General features: G+C 40.7%; 1 protein-coding gene across 1 annotated transcript in view; it reads left to right on the top strand.

Moving 5' to 3' along the window:
* The window catches only part of LOC122077580, a 60,938-nt gene that overhangs the window by 5,702 nt on the left and 38,323 nt on the right, over positions 1-16,913 (top strand). The gene's annotated exons all lie outside the window — the stretch shown is intronic.

Below are 16,913 nucleotides of genomic sequence, written 5' to 3'. Positions count from 1 at the left end.
AAATAATTTGGTGATTCTAATCTAGTTATGTGACATGAATTGGTTTCTACAGACATGACTGAAAATAATTTGCTTTTGGTGCTTGTCAGAGTTACACTTTGAATCTAAATGTCCACTCATTTAGATGTATAATTCTTTCAAAAACCATGAATCTTAAGATTCAATCATTCAGTTGTATAATTCTTTCAGTAACTATGATTCAATTCACTGTTTTGGACTGAAGTATGAGCCTGTATTACCTTTTACAATTTCCTTTGTCTTTTTTTCTCTTCTGGAACTTATAACCTAATTGAATCCTTGTATGTCGCCAGAAATTACTAACACTCCCACAAGCATAGTTGTTATGGTGTCTAGGAGTCCCTAGGTGTTGGCGAAGGGAAAAAAAATTAAAGCGACACCAACAAGGCGCCCTTCCAGCAAAGGACGTCTAGGCAACGCCTTGACAACTATGCCCATAACCTTTATGAACTTGTCAAAGACACATTATCTTTTACCAAGAATGAATGCCACTAGAAACTAGAAAGTCCGATGTATTTGTATATAACAAATACAGGTTGGTTTGGCATATTGAGTCTTTCCATTCTTGCATCGAGTTGTCCACTTTATTTTCTCGCATTTTTTTTTATTTACCAAAATGTGTTGAAGACAGTGAGTTTATCTGGATTCCTTAATAGATCATGGACTTGGTACCTTGCAAGTTGTAATTACTCAATCTACTTGTGCTCCCAACGGATAAGATAGAAGAAATATCTGAAGAAGTTTTAGATGCCCGAACCAATCGGAAAAGACAGACCTGCCGGCTGGGGTCTCCCCTTTGTCGGAATCGTCTGCTTTCCCCTTGCCCTTGCTTCTTCCCCTTCTTCCCCTACTCTCTCCCCCTTGAGAATTCCCTGGAATTCACACTTCAAACACCTCATTTCTCCTACTGCTGAGGGCCTCCCCCTCCACTTTGTTCCTCCCCTCCTGCTTGGGGATTCTCTTGTTGCTTGATGCTCGAAAGGATTGTTGGACGATGAAGCTTCCCGTTGGCATAACTCGCTTATTGGTCATTTCTTGGGAAAGCGACCTCATTTCCATCTCGTAAAATTTTCCCTTCTCAAGCAGTGGAGACCAGTCGGCACTGTTGACACTTCCTGGATCATGGCTTCTTCATGTTTAGGTTTTTTGAGGAACAAGATAGGGTCCGATGTTTGGAAGGTGGCCCTTGGTTGGTAGGGCATTCGCCAATTTTTCTCAGGCCCTGGCATCTCCATCAACTTCTCAACAAAGTTGACTACTCCACCATTCCCATTTGGGTCACCCTTCCTGGTCTGCCCTTGTATTTTTGGTGCTCCAATGGTCTTAGTGTTGTGGGCTCTGTTTTGGGCACTACACTATGCTAAGATGCCCAAACCAATTGGAAAGACCTTCTTGCTTCTATTAGGATCTGTGTTGAGGTTTCTACTTTTGATGCGTTGCCCTCCTCCATCTCCATCCAAGACGGCGAGGACTTCTCCTTCCAGCAACCTATCCACTTCGACTGGAAACCTCTGCAGTGCCTCTCCTGCAAGGTGTTTGGACACAACTCCAGTTCTTGCTCTTTGAAGCCTCCTTCAAGTGACCCCATTAGCGATTCAGATATGGAACCTATTTGCCCCTTGCATCTAAGAGACAGATCGTGGATGACGGAATCTGGTAGCAGACCCCCTTTCCGGCCTCCGACGAACGGCAGAGGAAGAGCTCGAAGAAGAAACCACTGTTGGCCTATCTCCGATAGTGTTGCGGAAAACCTTTACCTGCTGGGCAAAACAGATTTGAGATCATAGGCAACTGTGTTGACACTTGACACCTTTGAAGACCCTCCTGTGGCTGTCGACCTGGGAGATGTTGACGTTTTGGGTTCAACGTCGTCTGATAAATGTCCAAAAAAGGCTGCGTCTTCTGTCCCCTCATCAGCTTCTGAAGACAACCTTTCGGCTTCATTGGACTCTGATACCTCATATGCGTCAGATCCCTCTTCTGCATCTTCTGGCATGGACTCTTCGGATGCATCGATCTCTGACGTTGATTTGTCGCCCCTGTAACTTGGCCTTCGAAGTCTCCCTCTCTAATGTAGGACTATGTTTGACAAGCCAAACTAGACCCAAAACTGTAGGAAAGTTAAACCAAAGAACAACCACATATAACCTCCACAATAATCCACAGCAGACTGATATACCAGCAAAATTCAGACCAACAGAAAAGAGGAAAACAGTAGCTATCGATCACAGTACTCAATGCTATCTAGCCCAGATTTCAGCAGATCAAATAAACTAGAATCCAGCAATGGTAATAAGAGGCAGCAGTCCCAAAACAACAGCAAGAAAATAGCAGAACAGAATTGAACAGATCAGGCTATCGATTCTGGTTATATTTTGGCTGATTCACTACAGGACAAAATTGTGCAGATTTTGAATATCTCTTTAATGGCAGCATAGAATCAGACCTACTTTGGGTCGATCCATAAGGGAGTATAGGGGAACAATCGACCTCAGTTTGGGCGCTAATCAGTGGCTGGAACTGGCTCCAGCAGAAGAGGCCAAAGGGTTCTGTTTCAGAATTGTGAATCGATTTCTGTTGGGTATGGTTGATTGGTTGCTGATTTGATTCTTCATTGTGTCAGTATCATTAGTGAGTGATTTCTGTCCTTAATTCACTGGTTAATGTTCAGTCACAGGATTGCTGAGTTGTTGAAATCGACCAGCTTGGTTTGTTTCCTAATGTTCTATTGACCTCTGGTTCATGTTTCTAAAGTGAATTGAACCTAGTTGAGACCTTTAATAAGCCCTGTGATCTGTTACACTGATCTGACCGGTAGCACTGTTTTGTTGAGATTGATTCTTCTTTGTTCCAGATCTGAAGTAATTTTAATTGCCTGAAGTTGTTCTATTTCTGTCCTATTATGTTGAGGTTGTTCTTGGTTTAAAAGTTCCTGCAGATTGAGACTTGGTTAGACCCCTATCATAGTCTACATTAAGTGGTATCAGAGCATGGCTGAGAACAACACCCCCACCCTAGTTTCTGTTATGGAGTTGCTACAGAATATGAGAACTGAATTGAAGGCTGAACAACAAGCTTTGCAGAATGAACTGAATTTAAGGTTGTTGGCTATAGAGATCCAATCACAACCACATACCCGTGATTCTCATACACCACCTGAGGTGGAAGCCCTGTTGAATGTAATTGTTCAGTTGGCTAACAAGAAACCTATCCTTAATCTGAAAGCACCACAGAGGGTTCTTGTAGTGCAACCTGCTTTTGAAGAACACATAAAGGATTACTTTGACACTGAACGTCCCACATATTAGAGGTACTCTGGAGATTCACAAAAGGTCAAGCTTGATATGGAGTTTGATGATAGACATGACCCCCAACTGTTTCATGATTGGGTAGTTGCTTTGGATGATTATTTTAATTATTATGACTTGCCTAAGGAACGATAGATGAAACTTGCTCGTGCAAAGCTAGTTGAGGCAGCTCATGATTGGTGGAGAACCTATGAGCCAGAGTTGGAAGACCGTGGTAGAGAGCCTACTACTTGGGAGGAGATGAAACTTGAACTATCTGACAAGTATTTGCCATGTAATTTCAGAGCTTGTATACAAGACCAGTTGAACTCTCTTCGTCAGGGAAATATGATTGTGTGGAGTATATAAATAAGTTTGATGCACTTTATTCTCGCATAGGCATTAGGGAAAATGAAAGACAATTACTTTCTCGGTTTCAACTAAGATTGCGAGCTGAAATTAATAGGAGAATTGGTGTTGCTAATGTGTATATAGTGAGATATAGCAGATGAACTTATAGCACAGTCAGGTAGAAGGTTTGGTTACCAAGCTGGGGAGGTCAAGAAAAAATTTTCAGCCACTAAACCGAACACTTCAGCACCCCTAAGAGCTACAACTCCTCTATGGGAGGTGAGGCTACCTCTATTTCAACCAAAAGAACTCAAAGTCTAGGTGACAAATGAAGTGATAGTTCTTGAAGCTTCAAAGACAGAAGGTCAAGAGACAAAAGATTCCATGGAAGAGTTCTACATTGAAGAGAGCATAGTAGACAATACTGAAGCCATGGACAATGATGTAGTGGTTGAAAGCACTCCACCACAATTCTTTGAGATTCATGATGAGAGGGAAGAGTTTGTTCCAATCCTTGATGAGAAGGTTACCAACATTGATGACCCTATGCACACGACATTCATAGTTGGTATCGATTCAGAGGTTGAGCATGTAGAGTTTGTTATGCCATGGTTCTTTGAAGAGAAACCTCCACGCCTTGAAGAGTACCTTCCAAAAGTCTACAAGCAATCTGAATTCTGTTTGAGAATGGTTACGGTTGCTATTCACATGTTCCCACCTCATCACTGTAAAATTCGAGGACGAATTTTTTCAAGATGGGGAGAGTTGATGCCAATTAATAACCAAAATAGACTTGTTTTATTAGGAATAAGCCTAGGGTTGGGTTGTATATGTGTTGGGCCTTCAGTCCATGTGGTTTGGAGTGTATTGGACCAATTTTATGGGTCTAAAAGAGAGCCTCTAAGATTGAGTACGGGATTACTAGTTAGTTTCATTTTTTCATTGGTTTCTTTTTTAGTTGGGTTTTGATGGAGTTATTTAGTTTCTAATTTCAGTACCTAGTTAGTTTCTAATTTTCAGTCATAAGTTAGTTTTTAATTCTAGTTGTTTTATTTCCTAGTTTGCTTTTCCAGATTTAATAACTAGATGTTAGTAATCTTTATTTCAGTTTTTTTAGTAACTTTGAAGTTACTAAATTGTAATCACCCCCCATCATTATTATAAATAAAGAAGAGGGCAACCATTAAACCTCGAACGATTTTATGAAAGAAAAAAGCTATGTTGCTGTTTGCTCTTATGAATGTGCTTTGTGTGTGATCAAAGTGATGGATTGGTGTTCGATCCAGTGACTCTTTGCGGCATGAAGTCCAAGAGGTCTCTTCAATCTATTTCTCATCTCTTCTAACGTATTCAAGTATTTTCTTGTTTTATTTTCAAGGTTCTGCTACTGCCCAACAGATCAGGTATTTAATCACAACTTCTGCCCAGAATTTCGACCTAAAGGTACAATCTGCCCCTATTCTGTTTTGGAGTTCCAGCCATCGGATGGCCTTAATCTTTGGATCAATTATTGAGCCAATGGAAAGGGAGACTCAATCCTAATTTGGGGTCAATCAGACCTGGAATTTTATTGTTTTACAAATTCTCCTATTTTGGCCGATTGCAATCTCTGCCCAGAATTGTGAATCGATTTCTGTTGGGTATGGTTGATTGGTTGCTGATTTGATTCTTCATTGTGTCGATATCATCAGTGAGTGATTTTTGTCCTTAATTCACTGGTTAATGTTCAGTCACAGGATTGCTGAGTTTTTGAAATCGACTGGCTTGGTTTGTTTCCTAATGTTCTATTGCCCTCTGGTTCATGTTTCTAAAGTGAATTGAACCTAGTTGAGACCTTTAATAAGCCCTGTGATCTGTTACACTGATCTGACCAGTAGCACTGTTTTGTTGAGATCGATTCTTCTCGGTTCCAGATCTAAAGTAATTTTAATTGCCTGAAGTTGTTCTATTTTTGTCCTATTATGTTGAGGTTGTTCTTGGTTTAAAAGTTCCTGCAGATTGAGACTTGGTTAGACCCCTATCCTAGTCTACATTACTCTCAGCTGAAGACGTCATCGACTTCCATTTCCCTATGTCGAGCTTCCTCTCTGTAGACTTCGATTGTTGAAGGGGTAAGCCCTATTTTATCTGAGAGCACACGATCCCTTGTCGGCAACCTTGCTTCTCCACTTTTGGCAAATTCCCAATTGTGACCAGTGTTATCAATTCGGCCGAACCGAATTTTTTTGAATTTAATCAAAAATTCTGACCGAATCCGAATTAAAAATAAAATTCGGTAAAATTCGCGATTTTTTCAAAAGTGAATATAAAACGCGAATAATTCGGACCGAACCGGATTAAACCGAATTATTCGGTCCACTTAAACAATATTAAAAAAAAAAAAAAACAAAACCCAATAAGCTTTTTTGACCGAATCCTTAAATTAATCAATCGAATTATTCCGAATAATTCTCTACCCGAATAATTCCCGAATCCGAATTTGCTAACTATGATTGTGACATAAACAATTTACAGCCTAGCCACACCCTCTGTCTCGGCCCACCAGGCCCACTCCTCTAAAACTAATCCTTCTAAGCCCACCTACCCTCTTCAGGCCCAAAACTCGTTTATTTCTAATTCTCTTGAGCCTCCTTTGTCAGATCAGGGTGTCAGACCTATTCTGACCCACAAAAATCCATTGTCTCCCCTACCCGATGCAACCTCTTAAGCCTACAAAGTCCAAGCAGAAAAATTCAAAATCCAAAACCCATTCAAGCCAAGCCTGTGTGCTTTGCCCACAATCATCCGCAACCCTCCCTATCTCCGGCCCCCAGATCATACCAAAGGAGAGTAGGTCTCGTCCTGCTACTGTGTCCCTCGGATCCTCTCTTGTGGGGCAATTGTTGCATCCTCCCAATCATGCCTAATGTCTGAAGGCATTGTGTGGAACACTAGGGGCCTTAACTGCCCTTCTAAACATGATGCCGTTCGTTCGCTCATTAAAGAGCTTCGACCCTCCTTTTGTTGCTTGTTGGAATCCCATTTTAAAGAGCCTTCTCTTGCCAAGGTAGCATCCTCAATTCCTCCTGGTTGGAGTTTCTTGTCCAACCATGCATCCCACCCAAACGGTCGTATTTGTCTCTTGTGGGACAATTCTAAGCTTAATGTCTCCCTCCCCTTTTCCTCCCCTTAGTTTCTTCATCTTTCCATCTCTAATATAGCCTACAACTCTTCTTTTCTGCTCACCCCCATTTGTGCTTCAAACTGATCAACTGATAGGGATGTTCTTTGGAGTGACCTTAGGCACATTGCTTGCCTGATTGGTCCTTTGCCTTGGGGGATCTATGGGGATTTAAATGTTGTCAGATTCAATCATGAGAAGCTAGGAGGGGGCCCTCCTGATTTTGCAAATGTTGAGGCTTTAAATAATTGCATTGATGATATTGCTGTTGATGATCTTAGATGGTCTAGAATCTCCTTCACCTGGAATAACAAAAGATCAGGTGATGCTCACATTGCTTGCAAGTTAGATAGAGTCCTAGTGAATGAAGCTTGGCTCTCTGTTTTCCCTTTCTCCCATACTACCTTTGAGGCCCTTGACGTATCTGACCATAGCTCTATATCCCTTTTAATCCAACCCTACACCTCTTTTGGTCCCAAACCTTTTAAATTCTTTGACATGTGGGCTTCCCATTCTGAGTATCTCTCCATTGTCAAGGAAGCGTGGCTGAAGCCTGTCCAAGCCTTCTCCACCCCCCTTATTGCTTTGGCTAGAAATCTCAAGAATGTTAAAGAGGCCCTTAAAGCCTAGAATACTAACACCTTTGGGAATATTTCTTCTCAAGTGACTGATTGCAGGAACAAACTCTCTTCCATCTAGATTCAATTGCAGTTTGATCAACTTAACCTGTCTCTGGCTGAAGAAGAGAAGGTTGAGTTAACAAACCTATCTGCTCTCCTTGCCCGAGAAGAGAGTTTCCTAAAGCAGAAGGCAAGGAGCAATTGGTTGGAGCTAGGAGATTCAAACACAGCATACCTCCGCATCAATCTTGCGAATAGTCGGGCTTCCATCGTGTGAATTTCCGTACCCCTTGCATTGGAAACATTGAATAGCCTCCTTTGGAAATACTGAGTTCCTGTCATAACCACGTTGAGGTGAGGAGTATGGATAATTAGGCCATGAAGATGACATGTCTGAATCGCGTTGAGGTGGAGAATACGGCCGGCTGGGTCGTGAAGATGCCATGGATGACACACTAGCCTGTGGTTTGCTGATTGACTTTTCCTATGGGGATGACTGTGGCTGAATAGAATAAGAACCCCTAGGAAAAACATCTATAAATGGCCCCTGATTGTATGGGCGTTTTAGACTTTCCTCAACCTGATATGCTACTTGTACAACATCTTCCATTGTAGGTGGTCGGCTAGAGGCAAGGGCAACACTAAGTTGAGGGTGCAACCCATTGCGGAATTGTGCCACCAACACTTCTTCATACCACTCAAAACCAGAATGAGTGGCCAAATAATAAAATTTAGCAACATACTCTTCAACGGTCAAATTCTCCTGTTTCAACTGTGCAAACCTGAGATGCATGCGTTGCTTGTAATCAGAAGGCAAGAATCTCCGGTTCGTGACTTCATGCATTTCAGCCCAAGTAGTGACTAAACCAATACCTCGGGTTCGGTTCTGTTGCTGTTGCTTGATCCACCAGGTTTGGGCCGTGCCTTTCAGTTTGGCCTCTGCAAATAGGATCTTTCAGGCCTCAGTCAACCCGTACCATTTGAAGAATGTCTCTAAGATGTGAATCCAGTTATAGTACAGTTCTGGATTGTTGTCTCCATAAAAATCAAGGACATTCAATCTTGCTGCTCTTTCTGCTCCATCATTATATCTACCAGTTCCATATGGTGGTGGAGGTGGTGGTGGTGGTGGTGGTGTTGTATGATGTGGTGGCGGTGGTGGTAGTGGTAGTGACGGATCCTGTGGAGTGGTGTTGGAAGAATCCCCAAATTGAATGAGACTCTTTCCTCTATCTGATGCCTCCAATTGATCAATAGAAGCTTCCATGGATTCCATCATTGTCTTAAGGAAGTGACAACAGTAGTGAGAGCTCCAAATTTTGCATAAGTTTCTTCCTTATAGGAGTTCAGCTGTTGAACAACTTCACTATTGGCTACCATGGTGGAGATAAACCAAATAGCACTCTAGGCGTAATGGCAAGATAGTAAATAAATGGAAGCTTAAAGAAGAATGGCAGAATGGTAATTAAGTGAGGATATTTAAGTGGAGGGCACAATGGTAATTAGAAGGCAATCAATTTAGAAACACAAAGCAAATATATGGGAAGGGCATAACTAGAAACAATAGTAAAATAGGAATAAAGGAATTAGAATACAAGGAGAGGGCCAAAGTGGGAAAATCAGAAACTAAAGTAAGAAAAAAGGGAGAAAAGCCCTCGGGGGTGGGGTTTGGATTACTGACAAAAGAAGAACAAGTCTTCTTCTTTTGATGGAACCAGCAGCGATGGGAGAGATTCGGGAAGGTATGTCTCTGTCTCTCTCTTTCTTCTCCTTCTTCTGTTTTCTATTTCTCTATTTCTTTTCGTTTCTTCTTCTTCTCGTCACTGAACTTCTTTTTTTTTTTTTTTTGGGTTGGTCCTCTCTCTCGACTCTCTCTTTTTACTTCTTTTTCTTTTTCTTCTTCTGTTTCTTCTCTGTTGCTCTTTAGGGTTCTAGCAGAAATTTTGGGAGAGAAAAGGGGTCGATAGGTTGATTTTTTTTTTTTCCGATATCTGTCTAAGTCTTGCAGAAATGAGAACATAAAATAGGGAGATGGTAAGGGAAGGAAAGGGATGGAAGGAAGAGAGATGAAGGGGAGGGGATGGGGATCCTTCGGCTCTGATACCAAGTTGATGGGGGACCTTAGGGAAGAAGGGAAGAATCACACAAAGGGGGAGGGGGAGGAAATTCAGACGACCAAGCATAACCACAAAGTTCACCCAAAATAATTAACTCATCATTCAAATCATTCTCTACATGTCCATCGACTACAACCAATATATAGAAGATAAAGACATGAAGTTAGAAACTCTACTAACATAGTATCTAGCCTAAACTAGGAAATAAAAAAGGAAACTAATGCAAAGGGAATAAATCCTAACTCCTACATTCAAATTTGGAAAATAAAAGGCATGAAATGAAATACTAAGTAACAACTAATTTTATTTCCAACCCTTGTTGAACCAAAACCCTGGGCTGGACCGGTTCTTCTTGGCCCTTGGCTTCCATAGCTAGTTATGTTGGTCCAACCAGGTAAGTGCAGTTGTATCTGCATCACTCTGATTCCTCCAAAGCTTCACTCCTTGAGCAAACGGGTTTCACCATTGATCATCTTCCAATAAAATATTTTGGGCTGCCTCTTGTTTCTGCTAGGCTTTCTGCTCGTCATTGTACCCCTATGCTTAACCTCATCAGAAAGCGGCTCCAACTCTAGAAAGGGAAGCTTTTATCCTTTGTTGGCCGCCTCGAACTCATCAGATATGTTCTTCAAGCTTCGTATATTTATTGGTCGGGTATCTATGGTCTGCCGAAGTCCACTATATTCAAGCTTGAATCCGTATTTGCCTCTTTCCTTTGGAAGGGAAGTGATTGCTCCAGATTTCTTCGGTCTACCAGCTGAGCTGTAGTTTGTGTTCCTAAAAAGGATGGGGGATTAGGCTTGGGATGAATTAAGGATGTAAACCTTGTTGGGATCATCAAGCTGGTCTGGAATGTTGTCACTAAGAAGGAAAGCATATGGGTTGAATGGGTTTACTCCAACCTGCTTCGGTCAGATTCATATTGGACACTGCCCCTCCCCTCAGATGCCTAATGGGCGTGGCGTAAAATCATCTCATTTCGCCCCTCTATCTCTGTAGCTTTTTCCTCTTAGATAGGTGATGGAACCAATACCTATCTCTGGCTGGACCCTAGCATCCCAAAGGCATTCTATACCATGCAACAAGTGCCAGAAGTATCTATAGTTTTGGCCTATCCAAGTATGCTCTTGTTGCTGGCATCTTATCCTTTGGTAACTGGTCTTCCCCGGTCCAATCCTTTCCCTAGCTTGCAGATGTTTGGGCTTCTTTACCAGCCCCTCTAGTTTCCAGGCAGCAAAGGATAGATTCTATCCTATGGACTCCGGCCGCTTCAAATCTCTTCTCTCCTAAGGCTGCTTGGGAGTTTGTTAGAAATCACGGCCCCCCTCCCCTTGGAATAAGCTCATTTGGTTCAAGCATCACATCCCCCGTTAGAGCTTCACAGCTTGGAGAGCATTCACTAATTCTTTGCCTACCAAGTCCTTCCTCATTCAGAAAGGCATTCCAGTTGACCCCATGTGTTGTCTCTATGGTAATGATCTGGAAACAATTGAGCACCTCTTTTTTGCGTGCGCCGTCTCCTCCACCATTTGGAAAGGAATTCTTGCCAAATGCTGGCTAACCAACAGGATAATTCTCCCTTTCCATAGGGAGTGGATTTGGATGGATATGACATTTCAGGAAAAGTTTGCTTGTGATACTGTGGGAAAGCTCGCTTTCTGTGCAACCATTAACCAGATCTGGATGGAAAGAAACCACAAGAAATGGACCTCCAACTCCCGTCCCATTGAAAAGATTTGGAGCTTCATCTCCTTTGACGTCAAAACCAAATGGCTAAGATCTCTTCTACTTGTAATCCCTCCCCTAGAGATTGTCATATTGTAAATTCCTTGGAGCTCTCTAGCTCTATCATCAGGAACAACCCTCCTCTGAGTCTGGGCTTTTTGCTTTTCCTCTCCCCCTCCCCTTCTTTGGGGCTGTAATTTTGTCTTTCTTCTTGGTAATGAATTATTTATTCACCCAAAAAAAGAAGGTAGTTAATATCATGGAGAAAATCATTGCAGATATTCTTTGGGAAAACTTAGTGAGAAAAGGTGGCATCATTTCAATGGTTGGACAACAACTAGGATGTCATTAGAGTTTAGAAGCTCTTTTACAGAGTAGAGACCATAGGAAACAGGCGTCTTTTAGCAAAGTGGCTTCATGGATTCTTGCTGGAGGGAAAGACATTAGCGATTGTGATTATATCAAAGTACAACCTAAGTGAACGACGTTGATGCTTTCCACTAATCTATTAGGACAGATTTGAGAAACTAACCCATAGGACACGATCACAGTGACTCTGCTTAGAGAAGAATTGGGCAGAAATAGAGAAGATCAATAACTAAAGAACCTGCCAACCGATGAGGCTGAAAAACTGGTCAAAGGCTGGGTTATACACTTACACCTGCTGTACTTATGGCTAAAATATCATAGTAAACCAACAATTAGATGGTTAGTAATGATGGTGGACAGAAAATAGAAACTTAAGGAAAACAGAAAATAGTAAATTTCTAAAACAAGGATAACTCCCAAGTTCCAGATTTGCAATTCTGGATAGGTGTAGTCCTATTTAGGGAGGAAAATCATATCCAAAATTGGGCTCAAATCTGATGGCCAGATGGGCTGGAATCTTTAAGAGAAACCTGAGAACACAAGTGGACAGATCTAATATGTTGGAACAGAAACTTGGGAAGAAAATTGTTAGATCATAGAGGGGATAAACTAAAACAAAACAAAAAGAATGGACACAAGGAATGTGGAATCGAACTTACAAGAAGATGGATTCAGTTTACCAGTCTACCTTGTTAGACATCCACAGCTCACCTTGTAGCTTGCGGAAACTGAGAACAAATTGAGAGAAGAGAGGGGAAAGACGGGAAAGAAGGGGGATATGATTTGGCTTCACTACCAAGGCCTATGGGAAGCTTCACCACCACCCAATGTAAACTTAACCTCCTAGGGTTACTGGTGATTCACCACAGTAGGGATATGAGCCTAACTTAAATCAAACTTGAACCATAGGGACCCAAAAAACTAAACCGAGCCCAAACAACCGGCCAATATTCTCTTCTTGCTGGAATTCTGCTTCAGGTGTTGTACATAAATTGCATCTAGAGATACTCTTAGATCCTCTTGAAAGAGGATTACAACTGTATTGCTCTTGTTTGTTCCTTGGTTTAGATTGGATGTGGTTTGGGGTCTCTTGGATGATACATGTGGTGGAGAGAAAGCTCTTTGAGAAATGATGCCTTTCCTGGACTCGACTCCATTGATGGAAGAATAAATCTTGAGTGTGTCGTGATATCAGTTTTAGCCATGCATTGGAACCTAGGGTGTTCAGAAGGTTTTAGAAAGCCCGAGTCTCAGGTTGTCCAGTCTCTTCTAGATCTCTTCAGGAAGAGTTTATCTTAGGGAGAAGCGGGACAAGAGAATCTGGAGTTAAAAACTCTATAAAGGTATGATGTAAGTTTAGTTTTAAAGAGATCACTTTACCTGCTTTTGGGACCAAACAAGATAAGACAAAATGATGGCCCTTTAACACAAAGCTGAACTGTGGCCTGTGGGAATGATAGAATTCTATCAGATCATGCATCACTTAATTGCTTTCAGATCATGCATCGCTTAAATGCTAGAATTCTATCAGATCATGCATCACTTTAATGCTTTCAGAGCATCAAAGAATATCCAATCTCAATAAAACTCTAGGGTTTTAGTAGCTAACTTAGATCTGTTAACAATGTAAGGCTAAGACACAAAGGACTCAACCCCAGAACAGGATCACTGAACACCCTCAGCTAGGTACTGACTTAAGGTCTTAGACTAGAATATGAAATCAATATTACAGAAACAAACTAAACTTCAAAACAGTAGTTGAACTGCCCAGCAACACCTTACAGTGATGGCCCATACCACTGCCTAATATGCACAGCAGTAGCAGCCCAAACAACCATCGGTCAAATCTTGATTTAGGTCAGATTCTGACAGATTAGGTCAAAATTGAGAAAATCAATCCATGACCAAGAACCACAGAAACAAGGGACAGAAAGCGGAGATATTACCATCGAATGTAGGGTTAATATTGGAGGATCTAAAATCCAAATGAACAGCCTGAGTTGATGGCTGGATCGGACCGCAGGTCGAATCTTGATTTAGGTCAGATTTTGATAGTTTTCTGAGAAGTCAACAACCAGACCTCAGATGGACCCAAGCTGCTGGTCGAGTGGCCTTTCTGGATGGTCCAATAAAACCCCAAAAGATGGGCTTCAGATGGCATACTAACAGGGAGATCTGGGGACTTGAGTTGCTGCCCTGAATTCTCAATACAGCAGGATCACAGGTCTTTTGGTGTCTCAGACCAGCAGCAAGCAACAGCTGTTTGAGTCTTCGAAGGCCTTCTAATGGGTCACAGATAGGCTTAATAAGACCCAGAAAATTAAGAGAAACAGAAAGGTGGAAGAGGGAGAATCGAAGGGAGAAGAAGGGGAAAGAAGGGGGATAATTGGGTTGAGCGGCTTGAGCCTCTCACTCTTCCCTGGGTCGCTCACCTTCTCATAGGTCTCTCATCTCACTGCATCACACAGCCACTGTTTGTAAACAAACTTTTTTTTTTTTTCAATCAAATCTGCTTGGTGACGAAGTAACTAACTACTTGATTACAAGGGAAATAGAAACCTATTGAAATAGAAACTCTGCCTATTATTTGCCAAAAGAAAAACACTAAATTTGAAACATACAAGGATAGAAACTAAAGACCAAAAGGTCTTCTTGGAATCCCACACAGGGCAGCAGTTTTCTTGGTTTCTCTCTCACGCAAGCTGGTTCCAAGGGACCCATCAAGATCTTCCAAAATCTCTCTGCCGCAAGGAACTATTCAGACAAGATCTCCATGCTGGGCCCCACGAGATCTGATAAGAATCTAGGAAATATCTCCTACACATGCTGCTGGTTGATATCTCCAAAATATGCTGCTCGATTAGGGATAAGTTAAGACCAAAAAGACTGGAATGATAGCCCCAATTTTTCGCTAGTTGTGAACCAGATTTGGAGCACCAAGATCAATGGAGGGCTTGGTCTATATCAGTTAAATTGTTGGATCCAAGAAAGTTATAAAATTTGTTAAAATATCTAAAATACAATAATACCAATTAGGTACTTCAATTTTGAAAACGAACCAAATCTTAATTATTTGAACAGGTTGTGTACTTTCAAAAACATTGGGAAGTGAAATCTGATTAAATAATTAGCAGTAATAATAAAAAAATTAAAAGTCCTCCACTTGTTTCCGATAACAACAGTAATGAGGTATGATGAATTATGATAAAGAAAATCATTCACATCTGTTTTACGTTTGGACACTTTAAACTATGAAACATACTTATGTCCAACACTTAATGTAAGCCAATGAGAAGGTAAGAAATGGAATCGTTGCTGTGCCCAAATTATATCCTGAATTAGAGTTTTGGATCTGATGAAAGCACTAGGTTGATCATAAAACATAGGGACAATTACATGATTATCCACTTTTGGGTTTCCCTTTACAAAATTACCCACAAAAAGTTGTGGTCAACAAAAATACCCAAAATTTGGTTTGGGTTTACAAAACTACCCACCAAAAATACCAAAAATCAGGTTTGGGTTTACAAAAGTACCCAAAATAGTGATTCTTCATCTTTCACATATAATCATGTATTTTTTTATTATTAAAACTTTGAGTGGGTAGTTTTGTAAACCCAAACTCAATTTTGGGTATTTTTGTTAACTTAAACTTAAAATGGGTAATTTTGTAAAGGGAAACCTAATTTTGGGTATTTTTGTTAACTAAAACTTTTGATGGGTAATTTTGTAAAGAGAAACCCAGAAGTGGGTAATCGTGTAATTTTCCCTAAAACATAAGAAAGGAATCCCTCTCTTTAAACCAACTCCTAGGCCAACAATAATGAGGGGCTCCACAGGTTGCACGTGTGACAAGGTTTACTCTTAATGGATTTGAGGATATAGAATAGGGTGCTGGGGATGGTACATTTTTTGCTTTAGAAAGATAAAATACTTAAAGATATCATAATACTAGAGCAATCAGAAATTGGTAAATGAAACGAACAAAACTAGGCATGTGTCTTATTTTTACTCTGTTGGGGTGGAAATTTTAGTCATAGAGAAGGGAGAGGTGATATGATTGTTAGGAAGGAGAATGGAGAGGAGAAAGGGTTTTGGCTGAAGGAAATGTCATCATGAATGAAAAGTAATTTGAAATAGTATAGAAGAAGTTTACAGTGTAAGTTCAGAGTCAGAGAAGAACCTGACTAATAGATTCTAGTGAGGGAAACAGGCACTCAATCATAATTTTAGAAGATGATACCTTCAGCACAAGTTGGGAGGGTGAAAGGTATGGCTTTGACCAAATGAGGATGTGCTCCTTCCATAAGATATAAGAGAATATGCTATTATTTTTCTGCGTAAGTGGAAAGTATAGTTAGTTTCCATTTCATTTAAAAAAGAAAGAATTGGTAGTTACTGCAAAAGAGTAAAATAAAGAAAACTAGCAAGGAAGAAGAAGAGAAGAAGATGAGAAAAGAAGAACTATACCATAAGGATGTGTGTAATACCCTAATCGATAGCAAGGTATAATAAACATTAGGATGATGTCAATTACAATACTGCCCCTTAGTATAGTACATATAAATTAAGAAAAGAAATAATATAGGAAATACATAAGTACCTGTACGTACCATTAATCTTTGACACTTCCCCCCAAGCTGGAGCATAGATATCTCCCTTGCCTAGTTTGGATCAACCTTGAAGAAACACATTTTGGAACAAAGCTTTCGTAGACGAGTCACCAATTTGATTGACAGAACTAACAAACGTGTTGGAGATCAACTTCTACATCACAGTCAGATTTGTTATCTTGGGGAATCTTACTCTGCCGTCTTCCACTGCCGAAAAGGTACTCTTTTGTGCACTAAAAATCCCTGGTTTTTGATCCTATTGCTAAGTTGTTTCAATTTCACATCTTCCTTCTTCCCACAAAAGTTTTGCCTTATCCTTAAAACCTTAACTACCCATTCTGTTCCTAAAACCTAACATGAGGTTTTGTTTCTTTCTTAGTGGAAGTCGGTTATGGATGTGGAAATGGATGTCTTGTTTGGTTGCTAGACATGTACTCTAGTTGATTTACCTCTAGGTAAGGAGTTTGTGAAGTGTCGTGAGGTGTATACCGTTGAATATTTTACTTTGAAGGATTTGTTGAGCGGCTTCAGGTTCTCATTGTGGCTAAAGGATTACTTTGAGAGATATTTTCTCTTGTTGCTCATCTCCACCATGTCCAAGTTCTTATTTCTTTGGCTGTTAATCTTGATTGTCCCATGTTTTAGCTTGATAT

This window comes from Macadamia integrifolia, chromosome 4 (assembly GCF_013358625.1).
Source record: "Macadamia integrifolia cultivar HAES 741 chromosome 4, SCU_Mint_v3, whole genome shotgun sequence".
Taxonomy (NCBI): Eukaryota; Viridiplantae; Streptophyta; class Magnoliopsida; order Proteales; family Proteaceae; genus Macadamia; species Macadamia integrifolia.
This window is presented reverse-complemented; position numbering and strand designations above follow the sequence as displayed.